Source organism: Lactuca virosa, chromosome 1, assembly GCF_052849685.1.
Source record: "Lactuca virosa cultivar CGN04683 chromosome 1, Lactuca_virosa_CGN04683_v6, whole genome shotgun sequence".
Lineage (NCBI taxonomy): Eukaryota > Viridiplantae > Streptophyta > Magnoliopsida > Asterales > Asteraceae > Lactuca > Lactuca virosa.
The window spans coordinates 91,000,976-91,012,576 of NC_136426.1; positions in this window are offsets into that span (position 1 = coordinate 91,000,976).

An 11,601-nucleotide genomic window follows, 5' to 3' on the forward strand; every position below is an offset into this window, starting at 1 on the left:
TTTCCAGATCCGGTCGGCAACAGACCATAGATCCGAACAAATAATATCATACATGGCAAACATATAACATTTAGCACATAAAAGCATTTTAGGCAATTTTCCTAAAATAACTAGTGCTCGCATCTCAAAATCATCGCTTAGCATTCTAAGTTTAAGTCTAGAAATCCTACAAATTCCTAGTTCGCTTAAAATAATGCTCTGATACCAACTGTGACATCCCCAAAATCACGGCCAGAAAAGACCGGTTTCATTTATGCTTTTAAATAAAATCAGAGTAATCCTTTGATTAAAAGAGTTGCGGAATTTGTTCCCAAAACAAAATATGATAAGAATTTATCAAAGCATTTCATAAAGAAATGTATTTTTCATTATATAACAAAATCTCGGGATGTCATGTTCCGATACAGACCAAAAGCATAAACAATACAAAATAGACCTTGCAACAATTACATATAACAACAGGTCTATAATCCAAAAATATATTGACAATGTCATCCAACTTATGCCCTTGCGCCACTATCTATAATACAAAGAAACTGAGTGGGTCAGGCTTGGGAGTCTGGTGAGCATATAGGGTTTTCGACCCACAATAAATAATTATATTTAATTTCACCAACCAACAATAACCCGATTGCCCATTCCCGTTATCCTCACTTTATGTCCCTAAAACAACAACTATTACAAGGGACCTAATCTAGGATTTTCATCGGGACGGACATTACTGCAAAGGGGCTTCCTTAGCAATAGATGTCCTAAAGGCAACCATGAGGGGGATAGAGTACACCGGTGAACACATCGTTCACAACACCTACATGTTATGAGCCTGCTAGTGTTCCACTGGACCGTCTATAAAGAGTCTGTGGTCGTCATCCATACTCCGCTAGATGATTAGATCAACAACAACATCAAGGCCTCTCATCATTTTATTTCTTCACACACCAACTGTCTACCCATGTTCTACCCAACATATCGGTAGATAAAATAGATACATTTATATACAGCTTAAAGCCTGTATAAAACATTCATTCAATAAATAGTTCAAATAAACAAATAATATATAAACATGTAGCACGTATTTTATAAGGAATACTTCATATCTATGTGTTAGAAGAAAACGAATATACACTCACTTGATAAGACAATGATCGGACATCACCTCGTCTCTTAAAATAAACTTTTCCGATAAAACCGGGATGTTTTTCTTGAAAACCGGGCTTCTCGCGGGCAGAGTTTCGGCTCGCAAACTTTACTTCTCGGGATCTTCGGGGCTTCGGAACTTGCTTCGGGGCTCGGGAATGATACCGGGGCTTCGGGATAATTCTGGCACGAAAAATGAGACAAAATGGGAGAGAGAGAATAGAAAAGGAGCAAAATGGTCAGTTGCCCTCGCATCCTTTATATAGGGGCAGAAGTCTCGCATTACGTTGGGCGTAATGCTCAGTACGCGGGGCGTACGCTTCGGAAATCGTCACAGCATGCGTCATCGGAGCACTCGAGTGCGAGGCGGGTCACGCTTCGGTGTACGTTGGGTGTACTCAACTACGCTGGGCGTAGTTCGGATAAGATCAGCGACTCCTTCGGATATCCATCCAATTTAAAGATTAAATGATAAATATTAATTATTTAAAAACTTCAGAAATTCATATCTTCTTTATACGAACTCCGTTTTTGACGTTCTTTATATCCACACGTAGGTGAGATTATGCTCTATAACTTTCATTTAGACTCCGTCGGCTAATTTTGAATTTATTTTTAGTAGGCCGGGACAGGAAAACTTCGTTATAAAATCATAACTTCTTCACCCGACGTCCGTTTTCGTCTGTATTTTTACCGTTGCACTATTAATGACGAGATCTTCGATTCTCGTTTAGATTGTTTCGGTAGAAACCACTCGATCTCATATTCGAACTTCGGGCTGCATACTGCTAAGCTGAAACTTAGAAAAATCATAACTTCCTCATACGAAGTCAGATTTGGACATTCTTTTCATGCACGCTCTCGGTTTAACGTATTCTATGACTTTCGTTTAGATCACTATGGCTAAAAGTCACTCTATCGCAATTTCACATTTTACGTCACGCAGCGTCGTGCCGGTTCTGTAGCGAAACTTCGACAGGTCATAACTCCTTCGTTATAACTCGGATTTCATGATTCTATATATATTCGGAAACCTCGTTACGACCACTACCACATTCTTCATAGATATCGAGCTTATCTAATATTTTATTTCTACGCCTATTTTTATTCTTAATTCAATTAAGACACACAATTAAGCATAAAACACATAATACTCAAATAACACATTCTTATTATTTCAAAATGAGTTACAAAGGTTAACCTAGACTATTACAACAACATTAATGCTTAGCCCAGAAACACGGGCGTTACAACTCTCCCCACCTTAGAATGATTCCGTCCCCGGAATCACACATCAACAAACAAATGCGGATAGCGACTCATCATGTCACTCTCCGTTTCCCAGGTGAGATTTGGCCCATTTGCATGTTTCCAACGGACAAGCACTAATTTGACCATCATACGTCGTAACTTCTTAGTCTTTCGGTCAACGATTGCCTCCGGTTCTTCAACTAACCTTTTGCTCTCATCAATTCTCAACTCCGAAAGTGGAATCATGTCGGGAACTTCTCCCGTGAACTTCCTCAAATAACACACATGAAAAGTGTTATGAATTCCACTCAATTCTTCTGGTAGTTCGAGCTTGTATGCTTGATTCCCAATCCTCTGAAGAACTTTAAACGGTCCAATAAACCTTTGTAGTCAGGCACCCAAGAATTGCCTGGCAGTATATGTGTGTTATAGTATTACGTGGTAGTGGTAGGGGTGAAATAGTCCCCGGTAGTCGGGCGAAATAGACCAACGGGTAAGTCAAGCACCCCAAAATGGCTTGACCTGGGTAAGTCAAGCACCCCAGAATGGCTTGACCTGGGTAGTCAGGCACCCCAGAATTGTCTGACAGTATGTTATTGTATGTTGTATGGTATGATGGGGGAACTCACTAAGCTTCGTGCTTACAGTTGTCAGTTTTGTTTCAGGTACCTCTTCAGCGAAGGGGAAGGAGCCGGCGTGGTAGCATCACATCACACACACACATGATTTCCGCACTATGAGACTTCTTGGGATTGTACTCTGATTTTTATTACTATGGATGATATGATTTTGAGACACGTTGTTACAATTTTATAAATCAAATTGACGTTGGTGATGTTTTTGGTAAACTATTTTATGAGTTACTTAATTAAAAATGAAATTTTTGGCCTTGAAAATTGGGATGTTACAGAATGAGATTATATATATACCCCGGGCCTAATATATATGAAAAAGGACAACTAAGGCCCATCTAACATATATATTATTTACAGGCCCAATAAGCACGTAAGGAGAATCCAAGGTCCGTCGAGCATGTAAATGGGTCAACAAAGCCCAATAAACATGTAAAGAATATACAAAACCTATCAAGCATATAAATGGGTCACTAAGGCCCAATAAACATGAGAATGACGTAATTAGCCCGTTTATTATTATATTGCTTGTTTTAGCTCAATTATTTACCAAAATGACATAAAGACCCACTTTTTGTAAAAATGACATTCTTGGCCCATTAAGCCGAAAATTTACAGTTAAGGCACATTTTTGGTAAAAATAACATTTTAGGCCCCTTTTAAGAACAAAACTTGCATTTAAGGCCATTTTTTTCTAAAAATAACATTTTTAACTCCCTTTTGTCAAAATATCATTTTTGGCTTGATTTTTATGAAAATGTGCATTCTTGGCCCATTTGTAAATAATTTTATCTTTTTGGCCCAATATCTAACAAATTCATATTTTTAGTTATTCTTAGCAAAAATTTATATTTTTGACAAAACTATGTTGAAAATGACACTTAAGCTCACAAAAGCCCAAAAAGTTACAATTTTGGCCCAAGGCCGTGAGAAGCCTAAATAAAGCCCAATTATGAAATTTTTTGTACATTTTTAGTCCTTGTAGGGTCTCAAATGCCGTAATTAACCATGTTTAGCAAAAATAATCTTTTTTGAACCCCTACTAACCGTGAGTTACATAAATATACCCATTTTTGGTCATTTTGTCACTTTTGGTCCTCTTATGCAATTTTTCTTACTTTTAAGTAACTTGTATGTATTTTAAAACCATTTTCTTGTAAGATAAGTTGAAATGAGTGTTATGTTCTACAAATAGCATCATATTTTAGTATATCTTTAAGTTCATGGAGTTTATAACACATAATCACATATATAACATGAGAAACTCACAAAATCAAGCATACACACATAGATCTACACAAAACAACTTGTATTCTCCCCCAAAACATAGTAAAAACCAAAAATAGGGGGGGTATGAACTCACTTTGGGGTGTTGTTTTCGGTCTTGGATGAAGATTGAGAATGATCTCGGCCCTAGAAGCTTTCTTGATAGGATCCTCGAAAATATGATGATTCTAGGAGTATAACACAAGATTTGTGATGTTTTGATGAAGATCTAAACAAAAGATGGATTTATCCAAGTTAAAAGTGAAGTATCTTACCTAGTATGTAAGTTGGAGGGACCTTCTTGAGCACACACACATCCACGGTTTTAGAGGAGGAAATGAGAGTGATGGTGGTGCTCTATGGCCGAGAAATAGAAGAAGAAGAAGAAGAAGAGAGTGACAAGATATCTCATGGAAACATGAGTTTGTATGGATACTTGTTGTGTATTGCATGGAGATTTGAGATGTAATTGCCTTGTTATTTGTTGGTCATTAGTGAGGTGGCCCTCCCTAATATCCCATTGTTTTTTTTTAAAGTGGGTCGTGAATGGGGAAGGATGGGGTTCACGGCCCAATTGCAAACGAGAAGATGGGTTCACAGCCCAATGGGTTCACGACCCAATTGAGATGAGGAGATGGGTTCAGGGCCCATCAAGGTTCATGATAAATACGTGAGTTATTTTAGGCCCAACATGGCCCAATTGCTATGGTTTGACGAATGCGGGCCCAACTAGAGCCCAAATGGGTTTCATTGGCCCAAAAATCATCAAATAGAAGGTTTACTGGCCCATTAGGCCCAATAAGAGGATCCTAGTCCGTACTAAATTCGAACCTGGATATTTAGGGTTTCAGACCCATAGTTAAGTATATGAGATGCATTGTATTAGGTTTTGAACTTCACTCAGGAGTTTTGATTCAAATGGATGATTTTGATTGAGCATAGAGTATGATATCCACTTAGAGTACACGTCTTACAATAGTTGATGTTTACATGAGGACAAAATTTCCTAGCTAAAAATTCTAGTTGTGACAGAAACCCTAATCCGACTGGACTCACGACGTGAGCATGATTTCTCGACGTGATGAGTCAAAACGCCACTTTTCAGGGATAGAATGCAGATGGAAAGTCTACGTTTAAGGCTCACGACGTAAGCATGATTTCTCACGACGTGAGGAGTCAAACGGACACTAATCGAGGCTAGAAAACACCTGGGAAGGCTACGGGATGACTCATGGAAGCTCACGACGTGAGCATGTGAGGCTCACGACGTGACAGAGACAAAATCAGCCTATAAATAGCAAATTCGATCATTTCATTCCTTACACCTAAAACTTTCTTTCTCTCTCTCGTCTGCTGAAGCCGTTTCCCTTCCCAAGCCTGACAACGACGAACCGCTGACCGTTTCTAGTTAGATTCTATCCAATCACGCTACTAATGTGATTGCATAGTTACTTTCATATTACACATAGATATGAAGTATTTTATATAATTTATGTGCTATATGTGCACATTATCTGTATATGAAACATCCCAAAAATATGACCAAAAATTTCGTTTTCACATCATTACTAAAATCATAAACCATCCAAAGTCATAAGTAAAATCATAAATCATGTATCATAAAACATTAGAGTAAACTCCCAGGCTGTGACTGTGGTGTGTGCCATGCGATCATCCCGAGCCCTTTCCCTTGCTAGTGGAAGTACCTGAAACCAAAACTGAAAACTGTAAGCACGAAGCTTAGTGAATTCCCCAAACTACCACATACCATACACATATATCATGCAACTAAGAGATACGGGCCCCGCCCACACTCCACCGACTCTGATATACGGCCCCCGCCCACACTCATCTACTTTGAGATACGGGCCCCGCCCACACTCGAGTACTATGAGATACGGGCCCCGCCCACACTCATCTACTACGAGATACGGGCCCCGCCCACACTCAACCACTAATCCAACATACAAGTATCACACAGACAATAAGTATAGCTAGTTCTAACAGTCAGACATATATCCATAATCAAACTAAACTGTGAGATACGGGCCCCGCCCACACTCAACTACTATCATTTCATACTACGGGCCGACCTTGGTGCTTTAGACTCGTTCCTACTGAAAGGAAACTCACCTCGTATGACTGACTGCTGTAACTCTGGGTGAGGAATCTATGTCTGCTGCTCCGGCGACTCTCCGACTAGAAATTTCCATAAAGGTACTTAGTCAGAAACTGATAATTGCTCTTAGGGTAAAATGACCATTCTACCCCTGGCTAAAGTCAACATCCTGGTCAAAGTCAACATCCAGTTGACCTGACTCGCCGAGTTGATTCATCAACTCGTCGAGTCCATATTCTTTCATCTGTTTCCAACCCCGACTCTACTCGTCGAGTCTAGCAAGAACTCGACGAGTTCTCCTTTAAACATAACATCGAGACTATCTTCATCTGGCTCGCCGAGTTCGTCCTTGAACTCGTCGAGTTCATCTTCACCATATGAATGTGACTAGTCTGTGACTCGTCGAGTTGTATGAACAACTCGTCGAGTCCGTCTTCATGGGTTGGGAGATTGCCTTGGACTCACCGAGTGTGTTCATCCACTCGCCGAGTCCCATGGCTTCCAGGTCCATAACTACGTCTATTTCGTTTAGTCATTCTTCTGGACCCGATTAGATCCCTTCTAAATTTAACTATATCCCTTAAAATTATAGAAGATTGGAGAACCAAACCCCCGACTCGCCGAGTCCCAAGAGCGACTCGTCGAGTCTACTTATGTCCAAGTCCCTAACTCGATTTCTATTGAGCAAAGCTCATCCAAAAGGTAGATCTGGGCTCCTAAGGCCGATATAACACGTAAAGTCACGAACTTTACGTGCATGCATGGGACTTTTAAGCTTGAAGGACCAAAAATGGGGTTTATTACATGCATGGGGTTCTCATGGCCATAGAGATGACACCTTTATGCCATGAAGACCCTCTAAGGTTCCAGATCTGAAGCTTCTACCCTACATTACACCCTAAATTCGAAATGACATGGAAATGCCCTCAAAGATGCCAAGGTTCAATCCCCAAATTAGATCTAACACATAGGAGGTCAAAATAGGGGCTATTTACCTCAAATACACTGGAAATGCAACCAAACTCATAATCCACTGACTTGCTCCTTGATTCACCAAACTTCCCTCCCTTCTTCTAGCTTCAAACCAAGATGCAAAGGCACAATATAGATCAAAGATGCTCACAACTGATTAGGGTTTCGAGGACAGAACTTGGGGGTGATGGAGGCTGGGATGGAAGCCTCATAAGTTGTTTAAATATGGTGCAAACCCTCCAATTTAGGGTTTTACTTGGACAACTCCTACTCGCCGAGTCGGTCTTCCGACTCGTCGAGTAGGTCACTTAATCCCCCGACCCGGAGTTGATCCTACTCGACGAGTTGAGCCTTCAACTCGCCGAGTTCAAGGGTAAAATATTGTAACACTCATAAAAATTGCACCGATTTAAAACTTTTTAATTCATTCAAAAGCCATTAAGTTATTACAACTTGTTTTCAAAAGAGTTTAAACATCAGAGTATCCCCAGAACCAATCACAAAATCATGAAGTATGAGGAGCGGTACGATCACGCCTTCGCCTTGCCACGATCTCCTGAAGCACCTGAAACAAAACACTGAAACTGTAAGCCCGAAAGCTTAGTGAGTTACCCCCAAAATACCAACCACATATAACCATACTCATATCATATCACAATATAGAACAGTCATGCATATCGAGTCTACAGTGTGACTGGTCCGCCCGCACAGGGCCTTCAGTCCACCCGGTCCACTCTCCGAGTCTAGCCATGTATATCGAGTCTACAGTGTGATTGGTCCGCCCGCACCGGGACTTCAGTCGGCCTGGTCCACTCTCCGAGCCTCGACACTTTTGGACTGCCCTCTTGGGGCCTTCAGCCTATCCGGACCGCTCGCTGGGCCTTCGGTTTATCCGGTCCGCCCTGGGTATGTTGGCCTACAGCACAAAGCAGGACCCGCCTCAACCCAACCCCAGTCAAACAACCATGTGCACATAAAACAATTAATCACGTAACAATCCTTAGCCAAACAAACGAATCTATCAGATCATGCAGCATAACAACATCCTAACCAGGATACCGACCTAACCGGGTCACTCATAGCATTACCCTATATACCAGGGTACCGACCTTAACCAGGTTACTAACATAACATTACCCTATATACCAGGATACAGATCTAGCTATTCAATAACATATCAAAAAAATACCCGGATTTCCATCCGATAAAGGGCCGGCCTTGGTGCCGTAGACCCTGTTGATAAAGTGAGGATAACTCACCTTGCAACTGCCGAACCGAATCACGAAAGCACAAACCCGAAGCACTGCCTCCGACTCCAACACCTATAATCATCAATGATCCAATGACATAAATATCCAAAAATTACCATAATACCCTTGAAGGTCAAACTGGTCAAACCTTCCTGATTGACCCTACTCGCCAAGTCAACCCATTGACTCGCCGAGTTCCTAAACTCAGGAAACTCTCATAACACGACTCAACTCGCCGAGTCACCCCATGACTCGTCGAGTTCAACAATCTCCGAGTCCTATCCTGTCCAACTCACTGAGTCACCACTCAACTCACTGATCCGAATCTAACCAGAAGAGGTTGGGGGGGTTTGCACTCTGACTTGCCGAGTCCAAGAACGGACTCGCCGGGTCCACGACAATCTTCATCAAACTCTCCGAGTTGTTCTTCCACTCGTCGAGTCCAAGCTCATCATCATATGACTCGCCGAGTTCACCCATGCGACTCGCCGAGTCACTACGCGACTCAATGCCTGAAGCCCTAGCCCAACTCGCCGAGTCATCTCCCAGACTCGTCGAGTTGATACGGGTATTCCCATAATCGAAAGATACAGATCTACTCCTTTGCTCCAAACAATAGATCTGGGTCCCTAGAGTGCCTTAGCAACATAAAGTTGCTACCTTTACGTGCTTCATGTCCCATAATTCCAAAAACCAAGCTAGAAAAGAACTTAACTCATGGGGAATGGCTTTTGCATAGCAATTAGAAGGGCTTTCAGCATATTTGATCCAAATAGAACTTAGATCTGGAGTTTCAGCTCCAGATCTAACTCATGCACCAAGATCTCATCATATTATCTCCAAACAAACCCTAAAACTCCATGAAAGATGGATCTAGAAAGGAGAATGCCAAGGATAACGATTCATTACCTCCAAAACGACCTCCCACTGAAGAATAAGCCGAATCTCCACAAATCTCCTTGATCTTCAAAATCTCTTCACAAAATCACTTATCTAAGCTCCAAATTGCTTCCAAGGACTCTCACTCACGCTTTTAGGGTTTCTGGATCTCAAAGGGTAGTAAGGGGGCTGAGGGGAGGACATTAAGTCCTTTAAATAGGGTGCAAACCCTAAGATTAGGGTTTTCCTCTTCCAGCACTGACTCGTCGAGTCCAGCCGCCGACTCGGCGAGTCAGGCCACTTATCACGTGCTCTTCACACGCTCCGACTCGACGAGTCACAGCTCCAACTCGCCGAGTCCATCCTTCTAATAACACTTTACATCCCTGAACTCTTGCTTCTGAACTTGGGGTGTTACAAATATGAAGTTGACTTAAGTTTAAATGCGTACCTGAGACCGGGTGTTACAGTTCTCCCCCACTTGTCTTAGACTTCGTCCTCGAAGTCTGCTGTCTCTGAAAACAACTCTGGGTAATGCTCCCTCATTTCCTCCTCGGACTCCCACGTCCACTCCGAACCCTTGTAATGCTACCACTACACCTTCACTAATTCTACCCTCTTGTTTCTCAGCTCCTTCGTCTTGCGATCTAAAATCGCCACGGGCCTCTCGATGTAGTTCAGGCTATCATCAATCTGAATGTCCTCAAGGGGTAGCACTGCTGAATCATCCACTAGGCACTTTCGCAATTGAGAAACACGGAACGTGCTGTGGATCTGGCTGAGCTCTGCTGGAAGATCTAACTGATAGGCAACCCGGCCCACCCGTGCTAAAACCCTAAACGGACCAATGAACCTGGGGCCCAACTTTCCCCGCTTCCGAAACCTGATAACACCCTTCCAGGGTGAAACCTTCAGGAGGACCATATCACCTACCTGAAACTCCAAATCTGAACGCTGGTTATCGGCGTAACTCTTCTGCCGACGCTGAGCAGTCTGGAGCCTGCTCAGGACTTGCTGAATCCTCTCCGTGGTCTTGAGTACTACCTCCGTACTCCCCATGACTCTCTTCGGAAATGCCTTGATAACATATTTATCATGTTTTTCTAGGAACAAATTCCGCAACACTTTCCTTTAAAAGGATACTCTGATTTTTAAAATAAAGCATAAACAAATTGGTCTTTTCTGGCCGTGAAAATGGGGATGTCACAGGTATATAGAGTCAAACGAAAACCTGATGGCTCTATTGACAAATATAAAGCCCGCCTTGTTACCAAAGGCTTTCTTCAACAGTATGGCAAGGATTAATTTGATACCTTCAACCCTGTCACAAAACCTATAACCATTCATACCATCCTTTCCATTGCTCTTTCTAACAATTGGCCATTAAGACAACTTGATGTCAACAATGCCTTTCTGCAAACTCTGCATGAAGAAGTTTTTATGACTCAACCTCCTGGCTATGCTCATCCAGAATTTCCCAATCACATTTGCAAATTAAAGAAATCCATCTATGGCCTCAAACAAGCTCCTAGAGCATGTACAATGAGTTGACTTCCTTTCTTATGTAATTTGGATTTACCAAATCATTAGCTGATGCTTCCTTGTTCATCTACAACCATCACAAGATCACATGCTACTTCCCAGTCTATGTTGATGACATTGTCCTTACTGGAAGTGATTCCAAGTTTTTCAGTCACTTCATCACAACCTTGAGCAACAAATTCTCACTAAAAGATCTTCGCATGCTTCATCATTTCCTTGGTGTGGAAGTCATTCCCACTCATTTCAATCTTTTCCTATCTTAACATTGGCACGTATAAGATGTTTTAAACCGGTTTCACATGGAGGGTGCCAAAGATGTCTCCACCCCTCTCAGTACCTCAGATCCTTATCTGTCATTGACTCCACACCAATCGTTGATGCTACTCCATATCATAAACTTGTTGGGTCTCTTCAATATTTGGCTTTCACACGACCTGATATATCCTTTACCATAAACAAATTGTCCCAATTCATGCACACTCCTCGCCAATCTCATTAGCAAGCTCTCAAGCGTATCGTCCGATATCTAGAAGGTACCATCTATTATGGTTTG